Below are 20917 nucleotides of genomic sequence, written 5' to 3' on the forward strand. Positions count from 1 at the left end.
GGGGTCATCCTGTATGTTCCATGCAGAGTTTTCCCGTGAGAATTTTGAACTATGTTTTATCTGTTCAGAAAAAAAAATAATTAAAAGCCAAGTGTCTGTCTTGGTATATACCCAGAAGATCCGAAAGCAGTGGCACAAACAGATATCTGCACACCGATGCTCATAGCAGCATTATTCACAATTGCCAAGAAATAGAAACAATCCAAGCATCCTTCAGTGGATGAGTGGATAAACACAATGTGGTGTCTACACACGGTGGAATACCGTGTGGCAGTAAGAAGGAAATGTCATGAAACATACGACAGCATGGATGAACTGTGAAGACATAATGCGGAGTGAAATAAGCCAGACACAAAAAGAGAGATACTGTATGTTACTACTAGTGTGAACTCTGAAAAATGTAAAATAAATACTTTCTATCATAGAATGCAGGAGATCTAGAGATAGACAGCAGCTAGTGAAGGGGGAACGGTGATCTAATAAGAACAGATAAGCCCTTGAGGGTAATCTCAGTGTGATGGGAATGCTCGGGAAGGATTGTGGTTTGCAGGCTTTCTCAGGTGTGGTGGGTGGGATCACGTTGGAGGCGCTGTAGCTATTTTAGGTTATTTGTTTTCCTTATTCCTCTGTTCTGTTAGGGTTTGTTAATTTTCTTGGGTATGGTAGAGACATGTTGGAAGCAATACAGTTATTCTAGGTTGTTTTTCTTATTCCTTTGTTTTGTTTGAATTTTTTTAAATTTCTTGGTAAAGTAAAGAAAGCTATTGCATTAAAAAAAATTAGCTTCAGTGTAGCTATTTTTGGTTATTTGGTTTTTCTTATACCTTTGATAATGGTTTTTTTTAATTTTCTTGGGGTAGGGTAGAACATGTGGGAAGCAATGTAGTTATTTTAGGTTGTTTTTCTTAATCCTTTGTTTTGTTTGAAATGTGTTTTTTTTTGTTGCTAGTTTTAATTTTTCAATAAATAAAGTTAAAAATTTAAGGGAAATAAAGCAACGTGCCTGTTAGATGAGACTGCGGTGTGGGGGTAGATGCGAGGAGGGGAGGTCCAGTCGAGCTGCTCTCCCACGTTGGAGCCGTCCTTGGAGTCCTGCCCCGGCACCTCGGGCGTGCTCCGAGGTGTGGGCTGAAAGGCAGGTGGGTGCTGCCCCGTGATGGAGGGGCTGTTTGATGTAGTTTAGACAAAATACGCGCTGCAGGAGCCAAGTTCAAGGGGTGGGGTCCCCGTCCAGTGCTGGGCTGTGCCGGGGGAAACTGAGGAGGGAATGGCTTTGAGGGTGTAAAGCCACCCCCTCTGCCACCAGGGCACGTCCGCATCCTGCGGGGAGTGGGAGGCTTCACCTCTCCTCTTCCAGGGAAGGCGGCACAGACTTGGCGTGGGGCAGACCCCAGTTCAGCCCTGCCTTGACCACCTCTTTTCCATGATCCCTCCTGGGCAGTTTATAAGCTTCCCAACTTGTTTCTTCATCTGAGGATAGGAATCCAGTATCTGAAAACCAGGCTTCATGCAGTGTCCTGCACCACTTGAAAATATTTTATTTTGATAATTTTTATTTATACTCTCAGACGTGAAAAAAGTTGTAAGAATAGTACAGAGTATTCCCTTCACCCAGGTACTCCAGTTGTTAACGTTTTACGGTGTTTCCCTTTCTTTCTATGCATATATACACTTTTTTTTAACCACTTGGGAGTAAGTTTGAGTCTTGATGCTCTTTTGCCCTTAAATACTTCAGCATGTTTTTTTAAAACAGGAACATTCTCTTGTATAACCATAATATGATTATCAAAATCAAGAAATTAACATCAAAACAAGTACCATTATCTAGACTACAGACCTTTTTCAAATTCCGTAAAATTGTTTCAAAAATGTCCTTTATAGCAAAGAATACTCAATTCAGACTGTATCGTGTGTTGTTACATTTCATTGTATGTGTCTTTTCATCTGTTTCATGAAATTGATGTTTTTGAAGAGTACAGGCCACAGTTATTTTGCATTTGAGTTTGTCTGATGCCTGATGTTCTTTCACAGTTAGGTTCAGGTTATATGCATTTTTGTCAGGAAAACATTTTGTCAGTTCTTTTTAACTTCCTATTTTGAGATAATTATAGATTCACGTGCATTTGTAAGAAATAATACAGCAATCTCGTATACCCTTCACCCATTTTCCCCAGTGGTGAAATCTTGCATAATTACAGCAGATATCACAACCAGGAAAGTGACATTGCTATAATCCACTGATCTCATATGCAGGTTTTCCCACTTACATGTGCGTGCATGCGTGTGTTTAATTCCGTGCAGTTTTATCGAGTGTGAGGATTCGAGACCATCACCATAATGAAGATACGGAACAGTTTCATCACTGACTCCCTTGTTCCATTAAAGCTGCAGCACTCGCCTGTTCCCCATCTCGATAACTTTGTCATTTCAAGAATGTATGAATGGATTCATGCCAGATTGGACTTCTTTATTCAGCTTAATTCCCTTCATATCCATCCCAGTTGTGTGTATAAATAGTTTGTTCCTTTTTATTCCATGTTATGGATGTGCCACGGTTTGTTTAACCATTCACCCGTTTGAAGGACATCTGGGTTGTTTCCAGTTTGCGGCTATTGCAGATAAAGCTGCTGTGTATTTTTGTGTGCTGGTTTTTGTGTGACCATGAGTTTTCATGTCACTGGGATAAATGAAGAGTAGTATTTCTGGGTTGTATGGTAAGCACGTATTTAGTTGTAGGAAACTGCCATACTCTTTTCCAAAGTGACTTATTTACTTCCCCACCAGAAATGTGTGCCTGATCTAGTTCCAGGATCTGCATCCTCAGCAGAATTTGGTGGTGTCACTATCATTGTTTTAGCTATTCTGATAGGTGTGTAGAGTCGGCTCATTGTTTTAATTTTCATTTCCCTAATGCCTAATGATGTTGAGCATCTTTTCATGTGTATATTTGCCATCCATATATCTTCTTCAATGTCCATGCATATCTTTTGCCCATTTTCTACTTTGATTGTGTATTTTTTACTTTTGAGTTTTGAGTTCTTTGTGTATTCTAGATTCAAGTCTGTTCTCAGATATGTGATTTGCAAATACTTTTTTCCAATTTTTAGTTTGTCTTTTCAGCCTCTTTATAGGGCCTTTGGTAGAGCAAAATTTTTAAATTTTGAGTTTTTCCTTTGTGGACCATGTTCATAGTGTTGAGTCTAAGAAATCTTTGCCTGGCCCTGCATCCCAAAGATTTTCTTTTACTTTTTTCCTAAAGGTTTTATCGTTTATCTTTTACATTTAAGTCTCTGATCCGTTCTGAATTAATTTTTGAAGAAGGCGTGAAGTTTAGATCAAGGTTCATTTTTTCGCCTTGTGCATATCCAGTATTGCGTCTTTGTCAAAAATCAGTTGGGCATGTTTGTGTGTATTTATTTCTGGGTTCTCCATTTCCATTATCTACCTGACTTTTATTCTGCCAGTACCACACTGTCTGATGACTGTGGCTATAACTTCATATTTTTTAGGTCTTAATATCAGGTAGAGTGATTACTCCCACTTTATTCTTTTTCAGATTGTTTTCACTATTCTAAGTCATATAGCCTTTCCAAAAAGACTGTAGCATGAGCTTGTCTTGTCTCTACAAAAAATCCTTATTGGGATTTTGATATGAATTCATTAAATGTATAGATCAGTTTGGAGAGAATTGAAATCTTTACTATGTTAAGTGTTCAGGCCATGAGCTTTGTATGTTTTTCCATTTATTTAGCTCATTTTTATTTCTTTCATCAGCATTTTGTAATTTTCAAGATATAGATCCTGTATGTATTATGTTAAGTTTATACCTAAATATTTTGTTTTCTTTGGAGTAACTATATATGTTATTGTATTTTTAACTTAGGTTTCCACATGTTCACTGTTAGTATATCAAAATGTGATTGATCTTTGTGTGTTTATTTTTGTACCCTGCAACCCCAGCGGACTCACTTATTACTGTGGATTCCTTGCATTTTCTGTGTGGACAGGCATATCATCTGCAAATAGGGACAGTTTTCTTTCTTCATTTCCAGTCTGAATGCCTTATTTTGTTTCCTTGTCCTACTGCAATGGTAGGTTTTTTTTTTTCTTTTTTTAAATTTTTATTGTGGTAACATATATACAACACAAACTTGCCGATTTTAAGCACTGATTTCATGTGTATAATTCAGTGATTTCAATTATATTCACAAGAATATGTTACCGTCACCACCATCCATTACCAAAACATTTGTAAATGGAAACTCTGTACCCACTGAGCAATGGCTCCCCATTCCTGCCCACTTCCCCTAAACCCTGGTATTCTGTAATCTGCTTGCTGTCACTATGAATTTGTGTATTCTGGGTGTTTCATATAAGTGAAATCATAAACTATCTGTCCCTTTGTATCTGGTTTATTTCACTCAACACAAAGTCTTCAAGGTTCACCCATGTTGTAACATGTATTAGAACTTAGTTCCTTTTTATGATCAAGTAATATTCCATTGCGTGGATATATCACATTTTGTTTATCCATTTGTCTGTTTATGGACACAGGGATTGCTTCTATCTTTGAGCAGTTTGTGAATAATGCTGCTGTGAGCATCGGTGTACAAATATCTGTTTGAGTCCCTGTTTTCAGTTCTTTTGGTTATATTCTAGAAGTGGAATGCCACGTCATAGGGTTGAGTGTTTAACTTTCTGAGGTACCACCAAACTGTTTTCCACAGTGGCTGTACCATTTAGCATCCCCACTAGCAGTGTGTAAACGTTCCTATATTTCTCTGCATCTACCCCAGCAGTAGCAGTTCTGGTGAGTGTGAAGTGGTATTTCATTGTGGTTTTGATTTGATTTTCGTAATGGCTAATGCTGTTGAACATCTTTTCAGGTGCTTATTAGCCATTTGTATATCTTCTTTGGAGAAATTTCTATTCAAGTCCTTTGGCCCATTTTTTTTTTATTTTTTTAATTTTTTTTTTAATCATCATTTTATTGAGATATATTCACATACCACGCAGTCATACAAAACAAATCGTACTTATCCAAATATTTTCTTCCATTCTGTAGGTTGTCTTTTCATTTTCTTGATAAAGTTCTTCAGTGTTCAAAAGTTTAATTTTGATAGAGTCTAGTGGTTTTAGCCCTTATATTTAGGTTGATCCATTTTGAGTTAATTTTTTGTAAATGGTGTGAGATAGGGAGCCAGATTTCATTCTTTCGTATGTGTACCTCTTGTTTCCTCAGCACCATTTGTTGAAGAGATTATTTTTACCAGTTGAGTAGACTTCACACCTACTCAGTTGAAAATCAGTTGGCCATATAGATATGTGGGTTTATTTCTGAACTCTCAATTCTGTTTCATTGGTCTATTTGTTCTTATGCAAGTTTCACACTGTTTTGATTACTGTAGCTTTGTAATGAGTTTTGAAATTGGAGAGTGTGAGTTCTCCAACCTTGTTCTTATTTTTCAAGATGGTTTCGGCTAATCAGGACCTCTTGCCATTCCTTTGAACTCAGTGATTGGCTTCTCCATTTTTGGAAAAAAGACGGCTTCTATTTTGATCAGGATTGTGTTCAATCCGTAAATTACTTAGGGTAGTGTTTTAGTTTCCTGTCTTCTAAAACAGATACCGTACAATGGGTGGGCTTAACAACAAGAACTTATTGGCTCAAGGTTTCAGAGGCTAGAAGGCTTGCGTCTTCCCAGGGTTGGCGTCTTCTGTCTGCTGGAAACCTTTGGGGCTCCTTGGCTTTTCCATCACATGGCAATGCACATGGCAGCATTTCCTGCTTTCTCTTCTGGGTGCTGTTGACTTCCGGCTTCTCACTTCTCCCGTGGCTTCACTCCATGTGCAGTTTCCTTTGCTTACGAGGACTTTAGCTGAGTCCGATCACAGCCCACCCTCATTCAGCATGGGCACACTTTCACTACTGACACTGTCAGAGGTCCTTTTGATGAGGCAGAGGTTGACACCTGAATATTCCTTTTGTAGGGGACGTGATTGAATCCCCAGCAGGTAGCTTTGAAATCTTAGCATCATTAAATCTCCCAGTCCGTGGACATGGGATGTCTTGCCATTTGTTTAGGTCTTTTTTCTCTCTGCAGTGTTTTGGAGTTTTCAGTATACAAGTCTTTCACATCCTTGGTTAAATTTATTCATAGGTAGTTAGTGTTTTAGATGCTTTTGTAAAGGGAATTGTTTTCTTAATTTCCTTATTTGGGTGGTTCATTGCTGGTGAATAGAAACAAAACTGATTTTTGTGTGTTGAGTGGATTCTTTGGGATTTTCTATATACAGGATCATGTTATCTGTGAGTAAAGGTAGTTTTACTTCTCCCTTTCCAATTTGGATGCCTTTTATTTCTTTTTCTTGCGTAATTTCTTTAGCTAGAACTTCCAGCACGATGTTGAATAACAGTGATGACAGTGGGCATCCTTGTCTTGTTCCTGATCTCGGGGAAAGCTTTCAGTCCTTCACTGTTGAATATAATGTTAGTTGGGGGCCACATGATTTTAGACTTGGACATATGCGATTACAGCAAAAAAAAGAGTATTAGATGAATGTGTTAACTGATCTAAAATATGCCTCTTTCTTAGAAGATTAGTGGATATATATGTATGAAATCAAATTATAGCCTTAGCACAGAATACACCCTTGTGTTACGACATACTTGACAAAAACGAATACACATGAAATCAAATTCTAATGAAATGGAAAATACAGCGCTATCAAAATGACGGCATTTCTACATTTATCATCAAAGTGTGTATAAAGAAATTCTGTGTTTAGTGATGTTCAAAGAAGATAAATGTCACTTGAAGAGTTCTTCAGCTTCTTGAAGAGACCGCAGTGTAGCATTTGTGTGTGTTGTTTTTTTAACTGCCCTCTCAGTTTGGTGATGCTGCCTTCGTGTTTTTAATTTAATTTTAATTTTTAACAAATATAATACATGGACATAATTTTCAAAAAAAATAAATACTCTTACAAAAGGCTTGTTTCCTTGTCCCTTGTTTTGCTACACCAATTCTTGTTTCCTGGAGATGAGTCACGTCTTCCAACCCTTTTCTGTTTCTTCTGTTCCTAATTTCATATTCCTAAGTAGCATGTTGATACTTTTTTTCTTTTTTACAAAATTAAAGATTTGATTTTAAAATATGATGCCATTATGGAACAATGAAAAAAGTAAAATGATTAGGAGTTGACTTGCGGTGTTGCTCCTGACATGCAGCCCCTATAGTGGTGGTTGAATTGGCACATCCCCAGGACTTCCGGGGAAAGAGCTAATGGTTTGTCCTGTTTGTTCTGGAGCCTGCTGCTGTGGGACAAGGGATGATGGCGCTTTAATTAGCACCCAGGGTGGTGCCTGTGCATGATGAAGAGTTAAATATATTCACCATCTGGTGCAGGCCACAGACACAGGGACTAGTTTCATAGCATTTGCTTTGTGACTGATTATGTACAGGGTCATTTCAAAGCTGCTTTAATGGAAAGTGATTTTCTGACCTTTTTTCCTCCTTCCGTTTTTCCTAACATTGAAAAACGCTTATGAAATTTTTATGTGTTTTAAAAAGCTTAGCTTATTAAAGTTTAATAAGAAGGTGGCAGCAAGTCGACTAGCTATTTTAACAGAGAAGCCAGAACTATTAGCAAAGGAAAAACAGTGGGTTTGAAGAGTGACTCCTATTTTCTCCCACAAACTGTCATCTTGTAGCAGTTCGTTCTACAGAAAATGCTACCAAAGAGAGCCACAGGTTGTAAATAACTTCCTAAGGACCCTGTAATGTTCACAATTGAGAGCATTTTCTATGTGATAAAAGAAGAATCTAAAGCTTTGGCTTTTTAGTTTCCTGCTAAGGCTGTATGTGGTTTGCTTTCCCTGAAAAACTATTAGCATGCATTTCAATACAGTGTTGAGGTGTAAATATTCAGATGATCGCTGATGGTCAACTTAAATGTCACCTTCTACTAAGTCAGTGATAGTTATTTCACATAGAAGACACGCCTTTGATGTGTTTATATTGAAAAGGTACCTAACATTTTTCTGAAAAATGTAAAATGTCTTAACAATGACATGGTTAATATTGCAGAGTAGTGAAGGTTGATTCCCAAAACAGACCAATAAAACTTTTACTTTACTCCTGAAAAATAGGGCAGATATGAAAAATCCCATCGTCTAATGAGCTCCTGAGTATAGAATGTCTTCTTGTGAGAATGCATACAGTTGCTAAGGTATTTAAAACCAGCAAAAGCTTCTTGCCCCAACCTTGCATGCACAATATTCTTGGAATTTATAAGTGTCTCCAGGTTATTAAAATGAAATATGCTTTATGGCCCACCTTTATTTTGGGAGAGGAGTGAGTAGCTAATTGGGGAATGCTCTTGTGAGTCAAGGGTGGGGAGTACATTGGCTGACCCTGTGTCAGAGGAGAACTAAAACTCAGCACTTATACTGGCAGTCTTTGAGAAGTGGTGGGTTCGAGAGGGTTTTCCTTCTAAACTGGAAAAATAAAATAAAGTAAAATAGAACCAGAAGTGTTGTGTATTCTGCCAAGAGTCTCCCCCTAGGAAAAGATTCTTGTGGTCAAAAGAGGCAGGCAGGCTTCTTTTGACACTATTTAATGGTAGAATAAGTTTTGTTTATTGCTTGTGAAGAATTAACAATTCCTGAAGGACTAGAAAAGAACAGCCGTTTGAGCTGAGAATGTGTTATCTTAGTTATTTTTGAATATTCTGCAGATACTCTGACATCATCTTTTTTTGCCCTGCTGTTATGACCAATTTATGCGAATGAATACCCCTTTCTATACACAGAGACTAAATGCTTTCTGAATGTTACACATCAGGAGTTGGAGATTTTATTTTTTTGTAGCACGTAGTATACGCTTGAGGCCGGAGTGTTCTGAAGAAGTCCATTTCTGCATCCTCCGGGATTAGCAGAGGGCCTGGCATGTCCCGCTGATTCTGTAAACGTCGGAAGGAATTGAGGAGTGAGCTTCAGCTCTGCTGGAGAAGACTGCGCAGCCGGCCCCAGTGCCCTGTACTGGGAGAGCTGCTCCTTTGCAGCAGGGGATGTTAGTCCACAGAGGAGGCCGCTGACGTTTGAGCCGAGTTTTAAAGCAGAAGAGTCAGGCAGAGGAGTCCTTTTCCCCAGACCTCGGAGAGGTGAAAGGAGAGGAGACTTGGATGGCGGGGCCCTGAGGAAGAGCTGGGGGAGCCCGGGAACTGGAGCTGGTTTCGGAAGAGGGAGTCGGCACTGGAGTACGCAGGGCTGAAGCGCACACCGGCTGGGGAGCTGGACTCCGTTCTCTGGGCGGTGGGGAGTCATCCGGGCTGTCAGCCCTGGAGCCGAGGGTAAGAGCTCTTGGAGCGCAGTACTGGAAGCAAAGGAGGAGAGTGCTGATAGATCCAGAGGGGGAACGGCGGGAGCACGGCCCTCGGCTAACCTGGAGCAATGGTGGGCGCTCCTTTGGAGACGCACAGGGAGAAGGGTGAGTGACGTGAGAGTGAGTGGAAGAGCCTAAGACTGCAGCGACGGTTTCCATCAGGGAACAGGTCTGCTCACGGCACTGGCTGTCACCAGTGTCTGAAAGATGAAAACCCCCACCCCATGGAGATCTGTGCCCGACCAGTTCTGTAGGAGAGCTGATTCCTGAAAGGGAGAAGCCGAGATGGGTTTCACTGAAGTGCCTTCTCTTCAGCACACCCTGACCCGGTTGGCTTTGAACAAATTATTCCTGTTAGATTAAGCAGTATGAGTTGTTTTCAGACCTTTTATACCGATTGAAAACGTTTATACGCTTTGCTTCCAAACAGAATAGTCTTCACATTGGTAACTTTGACCAATGAAATAAAACAATCTAGTCCCTGATGATCAGTTATCTCTTAATATTTGGTATAGGAAGTCTTATATGGGAAGCTTTTTCAGCATTTTATAATGGGAAAAGAGCTGGACTAGAAAGTCAGAAGCTCTAGGGTTCTAGTCCCAGCACTTTGTGGAGCTCACCTCCGCTCTCTCTGGGAGTTGGCTCCTCTCTTGGTGAAATGCTGGCTCCCTGGGGCACCATGCAGTTAGCATTCTATACCCCAGGAGGCAGCTGTGCCTGAGGAATGGGGCACAGCCAGAAGGAAGTACAGAGAACTCGAGTGAACAGCGCATTGTGGGAAAATGCTTCGGAAACGAGGATTGGTGGCTTATATTAGAGAGGCTCAAACTTTAGTATGCACACAAATCACATGTGGGCACTTTAATAAATTGCAAATTCCCAAGAGCTCCCCTCCCCCAGTAGATTGAGTTATGTACTCAAAAAAAAAAAAAAAAAAAAAGATTCTTATTTTCATCCCATCTCCCTGGGTGTGAACCCACTGTAAATAGGACCTTTTGAAGATGTTATTTCGGTTAAGGTGCGGCCAGACTGAGTGAGGGAGGGTTTTATCCTGTCACTGGAGGCCTTGTGGAGAGAACCCACCGGGAGGACCCAGAAGCTGGAAGTCGAGGGACTTGGAAGACAAAGGAGAGGACATCAGGACATCAGGACACCGCCGTGTGGCAGGAGAGCCCAGGCAGCCAGAGCCTGCCGCCCCTGGCCCGGGAGGAAGCCAGCCTTCCAGCCTTGAGATCGTGGCACGGTAGACTCCCCTCGGTTAAGCCACACCGCGTGGTACTTGTCACAGCATCCCGGAAACTGAGAGTTTTCGGTTCCGACTCAGGAAGTCTGGATGGGGCCTACTGGGTGGGTTTCCCTCTGGGCAGATTACTTCGTGTCCCAGGGTGTCGGTGTCTCTGTAAAGTGGGGATGACGCACCTCCTTTCTCATGAAAGGGTTATCTCAGTGCACGTGAGTGGCTTAGAACAGTGTCTGGCACACAGCATGTGCTGAACATATCTCAGTTGTGATAAGTATCGTTATTATCATATTTCCTGTTATTTTTCAGCACCAGGTGAATTTGGTGTATTTGCCTCCGTGGACTGTGCTTTGAGAAACACTTACTGTGGCAGCAGCTCAAGTGGTGACAGGAGACCTTAGTGAAAAGTGGTGTTTGCAAAAGGAATTCGTACCTCATCTAGGATACTTGAGTGTCAGCAAGATACAAACTGTTAAAACCAAGAGAAAAGATATGTGGCTTTTAGGCAGATTCAAGGAAAAGACCAAAATCATAAGTGAGGTGTCCCCACCACAGAGTGATGGCAGATGTTGAAGGAGTGATCTAAAAATCAAGGGGTGATCCAGAGCAAGATAGTGATACAGAAGCCAAACCCAAAGAAAAAGATTACAGTGAAGGTTTCAGACGTTCATATCAAAACACACAGAAGTTGTTTTTCACTTTTGCCACAGGAGGCTTTGAAAGTTCAGAAGTGAAAGAGGTGATACAGCCAAATATTGGTGGGAGCTCTCTGATTTGATCCCCTGCATGCATTCCTGTCGGCCTGCTGAAGGCTGAAGGCTGCTTTCTGGTCCCCTCATCTAACGGGCTGACGCGCCCCGGCCTTTGTCACCTGGTTGGAAGTCAGGGGCAGCTGCCTTGGCCCCTCGTCCCCTCCTAAATCTTGCCCACCTCGCCCCCTCCCCTCTTTCCCTGCCATGCCTTGCCTGGAGCAGGCCCTGACCTGGCCCCACTGCCTCCTGTCTTGTGTCACGTGCTGTTTTAGTTTCCTAGGCTGCTGAAAGGCGAACCGTAAAGTGGTCAGATTTTAACAGTGGGAATTTATTAGCTTACAGTTTTGAGGCTGAGAAAAATGTGCAAGTCAAGGCAACATGATGTTGCAGCTTTCTTCCTGAAAACTGTCTGCGGGTGATCCTCGGTCCTCTGCCATGTGGAAAGGCACATGGTGGCATCTGCTGGCCTCTCCCTTCTCGTCCAGGTTCCGTTGGTTCCAGCTTCTTGCTTCCACGGCTTTTCTCTCTCTGCCTGAATTTCATTGTCTTGTGAAGGAAGGAAGACGACTCCAGGAAGAAGATGAAGATCCTCCTTGGGCCACACCTTCTCTTTAACCTCATGGAAACCTGCTTACGTTAGGTTTACACTTACAGGAATGGATCAGCTTTAAGAACTTGACTTTCTGGGGTACATATAGTTTTTGAAACCCTCACACACACCTTCTCAGGAGGCCAGACCTGAATTCTCCAAAACACCAATCTGACTGTGAAACTTCTGTTTAAAACTCTTCAGCGAAATTCTGATTTGAGCAAGATGCAGGCAGTAGGATATGTATGTATGTTTTTTAGTCTCCCCAAATCCCATTAAAACACACTCAGAGAGCAGCAAGGACTACAAAAGGAAAAAGCCCTGAGACGGTATCTTGAGTGAGACCAAGTAATAGGTTTTCTCCAGGAACTCCCAAAAAGGAGGAGCAGACGAGACTACCACCAGCAGCGAGGCCTGTACTGCAGCTCCAAAGAAGGTGGTCTCAGAAATCAAGCAAATCCCCTCAGAAGGCTCCACTCGCCCTGGGAGAGACCTCAGCAAGGGGATCGGGGAAGAACGGATGAAGCTGAGGGGTGCACGGACTCCTGGATGGACGCGCTTAGTTGGTGCTCAAATGAAAAGAAGACCACGGAGGCCCGTTGAAGGGCTTCAGGAAGAAAGAGGGTGGTCGCAGTGGTCGTGGCGCTTGAGGCAGTCAGTAAAACACACATGCGGGCACGTGCGTGCACACACACGCTCAGCCTGAAAGCCTGCGTCCTGCTTAAAGGATAAATGTGTAGGACATTTCCCCCTAAGTCAGGACAAAACAAAGTTGACGACGGTCACCCTGCTGTTCAGCCTGTGTCTCTGCAGTTAGATAAGAGAAAGCAGTAGCAGACTTAATGGATCGGAAAGATACCTCTGTCTTCAGGTGATGTGCTTGTCCATGTGCAAAACCCCAAAGAATCAGTGGAGCAACTACTACAGTGGGAGAAGGAGGAAGGATAGAAAATTAACATGCAGAAATCATCATAGAAGACATAATGGAAGGGAAGGTACCATTTGCAGCGGGGTGGTTTGGATGGTTATATCGATTGATAATAGAAGTGTGAACATAACAAAAACTGTGCAAAACCCTTATGAGAAAAACTACAAAACACTCCTGAGAGACACAGCAGTGGATTTAAATGGAAAAGACACATCATGTTCCTATTGAATAGCAGCATTCAGTGTAATAAATATGTGACTTCTCAAGTTTAATTCATAAATTTAACTTGATCTCAATAAAAATACCTTCACATATTTTTCTGATGCTAAACAAGTTAATGAAGAAATTCATATGGAAGAAAAGTAAGGATAGCTAGGTGTTTTAGTTTGCTAATGCTGCTGGAATGCAAAACACCAGAAACAGATTGGCTTTTATAAAAGGGGTTTATTTGGCTACACAGTTACACTCTTAAGTCCATAAGTGTCCAAGGTAACACATCAGTAATTGGGTACCTTCACTGGTGGATGGCCAGTGGCGTCTGGAAAACCTCTGTTAGCTGGGAAGGCACATGGCCAGTGTCTGCTCCAAAGTTCTGGTTTCAAAATGGCTTTCTCCCAGGACGTTCCTCTCTAGCAAGCTTGCTCCTCTTCAAAACATCACTCACAGCTGCTCTGAGTTCCTTCTCTTTGAGTCAGCACGTTTATATGGCTCCACTGATCAAGGCCCACCCTGAATGGGCAGGGCCATGCCTCCATGGAAACATCTCATCAGTTATCATCTACAGTTGGGTGGGGCGCATCTCCATGCAAACAACCTAATCCAAACGTTCCAACTTAATCCCCACTATTGTGTCTGCCCCACAAGATTGCATCAAAGAATATGGCTTTTTCTGGGGGACATAATACATTCAAACTGGCACACTAGGAAATCCCTGGGAAAGAGCAGTGAGGGATAGATACAATAACACTATATTTAAAAGAGTTATAAGCCCATGAATAAAAAGACTATTAGAACAAAACAGAAAATCCAAACATAGACACAACTGCATATAGAAATTTACTAGAGTATATAAGAAGACGCACCATCTCAACTTAGTGGGGAAAGAAACATGTTTTTATAAATGGTTGTGGGACAACTGGAAGCCAATATGGAAAAAGACAAAATGGGGTTTATTCTTCACAGTATATACCAGGAATAAATTCCATGAACCAGAGATCTAATTATGAACAGGAGAACTACAAATGTTAGAAGAAAATATAGGATAAATTTGCCTTTTTATTGGGAGTTTGGAAAACTTTTTGAATTATGTTTCAAAATCTGATATCAATGAAGAGAATGATTGACCAATTTGAATGCAATAAAAATATTTTTTTTAAAGAATAGCCTGTAAAGAAAGTCAAAAGATCAATGAATGACAAATTTGAAAAGTATATTTACAACTTACATTGCAGTCAGAGGGCTAAAGTCCCTGATATATTTTTCTGTACATTTTTAAATTGTGAAATATAACATACGTACAGAAAAGTGATAACTTTCAAAGTACGATTTAACAAGTATTTAGCAAATTTCAAAGAATGTTATGGGTTACATTTCCACAATTTCAGTAATTTCCTTATTGTGAAATATACATACAGAAAGATGATAACTTTCAAAGTACAATTTAGCAAGTAGCTATAGAGCAAATTTCGAAGCATGTTATATGTTACAGTTCCACCGTGTCAGTTATTTCCTTCTAGCTATTGTAGTTCCCTAGAACCTAAAAAAGTATATATAAAGATTTGGCATTTGTAATCCTTTGTTAAATCCTCTCGTTTTAAATTGGTAGAAAATACCATTTCTTACCGATCTGTTGGGGGAAAAAAAATCCCCGAGTTTGACAGCATGCTCTCCGGGCAAGGTTGCAGAAAAACAGACACTGTCAAACATTGATGATAGAGGTGCAAAATGGTACAATCCCAGTGGCAGGAATGTGTCGTATCTGGCAAAACTGGACACATGATTATCTTTGTCTATCCTGAAGATAAACTTAGAAAAAATAAAAAATGGCAGGTACAAAAGACTATATTCATTGTGATTTTATTTATAATAGCAGAAGACTTGAAACACCCAAAAGCCCGTCAGTAGGGAGCTGACTGAATCAAGTAGTCGTCTACACTGCATGCCGTGGGGCAGTACACAGCTGTAGAAGAAGGGGTGCTGAAGGTCTCTGCTGCTTTGGAGTGATCTCCAGCATATATTGTTAGGGGGAAGAGCAAGGTGCAAAACACTGGAAGAAAGGGGGGAACTATGAAAATACATTCTACCTTCATATAGATGGACTTATTTATCATATATTTCAACACATGCACACGTGCAAACATTCTTTTGTTTTTGAAAGGATGCAATGTGAGGATAAAGCGGAAGTTATCATGAAGTGTTACCTGTGGGAGAAAGGGGGCAGGAAGGAGGAGATAGAGATGGAAATGAGCCTTCCCTGAGCTTGGTTTTTGGGTCTTGCGTTTGGAACCATGTAAATATTTTACATAATTATTAAAAAAAGAAAAGAAAAATCATCAAAGTTGAAAATACATGGAACATGTTGGAAGTAAAGTAGTTATTTTAGGTTAAAAAAATACATGGAAACATGAATCTAAATATATTTCAAGCTGGTGGCATGAGCACATAGAGAAAGGAATTGTATCAGGGGACTTGTTTTTGATGGTACATTTCTATGAGATACATTCTAAAGATTTTAAAAAATAGTCTAACCGCAATTCTTAACTGCATTGAATAGGCTTATTGTTAACAGTAATATTGATTGTTATTTTTAGGATATTATATGTATATCACAAGATACAGCAAACCATTAATTGTGTAACTGATACTAGGAACCAAGATTTTCAGAATAAAAGGGGAAAGATTAAAATCAAAAAAGTTAACCCTATTATCTTTTTTTTTAATTAGAAGTATCATATAAATTCATGGCTTATTTTCTTTTTCTAACAAATACAGAGCTCTTCTGTTCATGGCAATGACAGCCCAATAACAATGCACACCCCTCTTTTTGGAAGAATTCCAATTAATAAATGCAGAAGGAATGACAATTAGAAAAGTACCGTTTTACATCCTTCATGAAACAGTGACTCTCTGACCCATCCTGTCCTACCCCCCAGGCTGCTGTAATGCTGTCTTGAAATGCCTTTCCACTAAAGGAAATGGTTTATTCCTGGTCGAAAGCAGGAAATGTAGACGATGAAAGCTGTGCGGGAAGCAAGGAAGCTATTGAGGACTGCCGAGGTGTCATCAAAGACCCAGGTACCGTCTGCGCATCCAGCGATGAGGCAGTTGGAGCACCCAAGGAACGAAGACTCAAACTGAGCAAAGCCAGAAGTTAGAAGACTAATTTATTATTCTCAAGATCGGTAAAAGAAAAGAATTGTTCATCCTGTGTTTTCTATATGAATTGTATTGCAGAGTAACCAAATAATTGATGAAGGAAAGTTCCTTATGGAAGAAGCTCAACTAATAAATTAATTACTGCATTAGAAAATCACCATTTCATCACCCTGAATGAAGTAGTCAGTGGACATTGCCTTAGCTTCCTGGCTGCTGAAACAAATACCGTACAGTGCGTTGGCTTGACGGGAAAATAGCGGCTCGTGGTTTCAGAGACTAGAAGGCTGGCTCCCTCCCAGGGTCCGTACCTTCTGGCCGGCTGCTAGTCTTTGGAGTTCCTTGGCTCTTCTTTTCTTTTTTTCATTAGAGAAGTAAGTTTACAGAAAAATGACGCAGTAAATACAAATTTCCATATCCCCCATCACCACCACACACAGTTTTCCCTATTATTAACACTTTGCATTAGTGTGGTACTTTTGTTACAACTGATGAATGAATGTAGTTATAATTGCATTGTTAAGTATAGTCTATAGCTTATATTAATGTTCATTGTTTGTGTTGTACAGTCCTATGGTAGGTTTTTAAAATTTTATTCTAACACACCCAACCTAAAATGTCCTCTTTTAACCATAATTCAGTGCTTTTAATTACATTTTCTATGTTGTGCTGCCGTTATCACCGTCTGTTACCAAAATTTTTCCTTTACCCCAAACAGAAGCTCTGTACCAATTAAGCATGAGCTTCTCATTCCCTCACCCCACCCCGGCCCTTGGTAACTTGTATCCTAGTTTCTGACTAACAATTGCTGATTCTAATTATCATAATATCTATGAGACCATAAAATATTTGTCTTTCTGTCTGGCTTATTTCCCTCAATGTGATGTTTTCAGGCTCATCCGTGTAGCATGTGACAGAACTTCATTCCTTTCTGCAGCTAAATAATATTCCACAGTATGTATGCACCTCATTTTCTTTATCCGTTCCTCTGTTGACGGACACTTGGGTTGCCTCCACCTTTTGGCAATTGTGAATAATGCTGCTGTGAACATCGGTGTGCAAATATCTGTTTTGAGTGCTCGCTTTCAATTCTTCTGAGTGTATACTTGGAAGTGAGATTGACAGGTCACATGATAATTTTATACCCCACTTTCTGCTGTTTTCCACGGCAGCTACACTGTTTCAGCTTCCCACCGACAATGAATGAGTGTTCCTGTTTCCCCACATCCCCTCCATCACTTGATATTTGCCATTTCTTTTTAATAGTTGCCATTCTAGTGGGTGTGAATGGTCTCTCTCTCTGGGGTTTTGAATTGCATTTCCTTAATGGGTAATGATGTTGAGCATCTTGTCAAATGCTGTATGGAACATTTGTTTATGTCCTTTGGGGAAATGTCGGTTCATTTCTTTTGCCCATTTTTAAATTGGGTTGTCTTTTTTGTTGTTGAGTTGTAGATTTCTTTATATATTCTGGATATTAAATCATTATTGGATATGTGGTTTCCCAATATTTTCTATCACTCTATAGATTGTCTTTTTACTTTCATGGTGAAATCCTTTTAGGCATTGAAAGTTTTTAATTTTGATGACATTCCAGTTACCTGTTTTTTCTTTGTTGCACATGCTTTTAGTGTAAAGCCTAAGAAACCATTGCTTAACACAAGGTCCTGAAGATGCTTTCCTGTGTTTCTTTCTAGCAGTTTTATAGTTTTTATTCTTATAAAATTTAGGTCTCCAATCCATTTTGAGTGAATTTTGTATATGCTGTGAGGTAGGGGTCCCCCTTCATTCTTTTGCATGTGGAGATCCAGTTTTCCCAGCACCATTAGTTGAAGAGACTGTTCTTTCCCCATCGAGTGGACTTGGCATTCTTGTGAAAAATCCATTGGCCATAGTTGTGAGGGTTTATTTCTGACCTCTTAATTTGATTGCACTGGTCTGTCTGTCTATCCTTGCACTAGTGCCACATTGATTTGAGTACTGTAGTTTTGCAGTAGGTTTTAAAATTGGGAAGTATGATTCCTCCAAAATTCGTTCTCCATTTTTCAACATGGTTTTGGCTATTCAGGGCCCCTTACCTTTCCATATAAACTTGGTGATTGGCTTTTCCATTTCTGCAGAGAAAACAGTTGGAATTTTTATTGGGGTCTTGTTGAATCTATAAATCGCTTTCGGTAGAATTGACATCTTAATGCTATTTAGTCTTCCAATCCATGAACACGGAATGTTCTTCCCTTTATTTAGGTCTTCTTTAATTTCTTTAGCAATGTTTGCTGGTTTTTCCTGTATAAGTTCTTTACCTCCTTGGTTGAGTTTATTCCTAGATATATGATTCTTTCAGTTGCTATTGTAAATGAAGTATTTTTGTTGATTTCCTCTTCAGATTATTCATTACTAGTAAAACACTACTGATTTTGCACGTTGGTCTTGTGCCCTCCACTTTACTGAATTTGCTCATTATCTGTAGTGGCTTTGTTGTGGATTTTTTAGTATTTTCTGTACATAGGATCATGTCACCTCCATACAGGGGAAGTTCTACTTCTTCCTCTCCAGTTAGGATGCCTTTATTTCTTTTTTGGCCTAGTTGCTCTGTCTATAATTTCCAATACAGTGTTGAATAACAGTGGTGTCAGTGGGCATCCTTGTCTTGTTCCTGTTGTTGGAGGGAGAACTTTCTCTCTTTCACCACTGAGCACGATGTTAGCTGTGGGTTTTTCATATATGCCCTTTATTGTGTTGAGGAAATTTCCTTCTATTCCTAGTTTTCTCATTTTTTTTAAATCAAGAAGAGGTGCTAGATTTTTTCAAATGCCTTTTCTGCATCCAGAGGTTGATCCCAGCCCTTCTGCATGACTTCGAGGGGTTCAAGACTTCAGTGGAGGAAGTAGCTGCAGACGTGGTGGAAATAGGAAGAGAACTAGAATTAGAAGCGGAGCCTGAAGATGTGACTGAATTGATGAATTCTCATGATAAAAATTTACAGATGAGGAGTTACTTCTTGAGCTGGAATCTACTGCTGGTGAAGGTGCTGTGGTCATTGTTGAAATAACAAAGGATTTGGAAGATCACATCAGCTTAGTTGATACATCAGGGCAGGGCTTGAGAGGATTGACTCCTATTTTGAAAGAAGTTCTACTATGGGCAAAATGCTGTCGAACAGCACTGCCTGCTGCAGGGGGATCTTTAGTAAAGGGGGAGTCAGTCAACGTGGCAAACTTCATCGCTGTCTTACTTTAAGGAACAGCCACCCCAACCTTCAGCAGCCCCCACCCTGATCAGTCAGCAGCTGTCAGTATTGAGGCAGGACCCTCCACCAGCAGAAAGATGACAGTGCGCTGAAGGCTCAGGTGATGGTTAGCATTTTTTTTTAGCAATAAAGTATTTTTAAATTAAAGTATGCACATTTTTTCAGACATAGTGCTCTTGCACATTTAATAGACTACAGTATGGTATAAGCGTAACTTTTGTATGCACTCGAAAACCAAAAAACTTGTGTGACTCGCTTTCCTGTGGGGTCTGGAACCAAGCTCACGGTATCTCCGAGATCTGCTTGAATTTACAGATTGTGTCACACCCACAGGACCAGGGGTTGGGACCTGAACTTCCGTTTGTGGAGAACGTAATTCAGTCCTCAACAGATGCTGAAATCAGGTGAAAGATTGACGCGGAGCTTTATGGTAATCGGGTGAAGCCAAGCAAATCTCCACCCACTGATCCTGCGTAATATTGTTAAAGTTTGGACAATCTAACAAAACGTCCTTGTGATATGATGTGTTAGGAAATAGCACCATGTAGGAGGTATCTTGGCTTAAACAATTGAACATTAATCTAACAACTGCTGTATAAGAAACAGAACAAGTAAAATGACACCAGGAGGAAACAAGCAGCCAAATTTAGAATGTGGGACATTTTATAGGACAAATAATTCAGTTTTAACTTTGGAAAAAAAAAAAAGTAAGGTAGATACTCCTGCTCTGGGCCAAAATGGAATAGTGGACTGGATTTCCTCCTGGCTGAAAGAGAAAAAGGGAAAAGGTATGAAACAGGGTTTTCAAGACACCAGCCTCAGACAACAAAGGCCACTGATCCCCAAGAAATGGGAAACAAGCAAGAGACGCTGTAGGATTGTCCCAGTTTAACGTCTGGAGGGCGGTTCCGGGCCGTGGTGTGTGGAGAGGGGACCGCGGCAGAGCCCAGCAGACCGCCTGGATCGGGAAGACAGAGCCGGTCGTCCAGGGAGACCGAGGCCACACACGTCCCAGTGCCAAAGAGGAGAGAGCTGCAGGGGGGAGCCCATGGGCCACAGTGTCCGGGCACCCAGGGGCTCGCTGGACCGCTGGCCCAGGGCCGTGTGGGAGCACCCGCCGATCACCGCGTGGGAGCACTCGCCTCAGGGCCGCAGAGAACCATCCACGAGGGCTCAAGCAGAGCATCCCCGTGTGGCCCAGCAGTCCCACGACATACCCCAAAGAGAGCAACCCTGTCAGTGTAATTGAGTGTGGGTCTGTTATACATGACACGGGTTGTGTATATGTATACATGTGTCAGAACATATCAAATTGTGCAGTGTAAACATGTGCTGTTGATTTTAAGTCACTTAAGGCTATTTGTTAAAAGGTGAAGTACAGCTCTTATAAGTTGAAAGAGACTTAA

At 40.8% G+C, this 20917-nt stretch overlaps 1 protein-coding gene across 1 annotated transcript in view; it reads left to right on the forward strand.

Annotated features, from left to right (window-relative positions):
• The window catches only part of RNF130 (ring finger protein 130), a 144684-nt gene that overhangs the window by 66140 nt on the left and 57627 nt on the right, over nt 1–20917 (forward strand).

The sequence above is a fragment of the Choloepus didactylus genome, chromosome 24 (genome assembly GCF_015220235.1).
Source record: "Choloepus didactylus isolate mChoDid1 chromosome 24, mChoDid1.pri, whole genome shotgun sequence".
Lineage (NCBI taxonomy): Eukaryota > Metazoa > Chordata > Mammalia > Pilosa > Megalonychidae > Choloepus > Choloepus didactylus.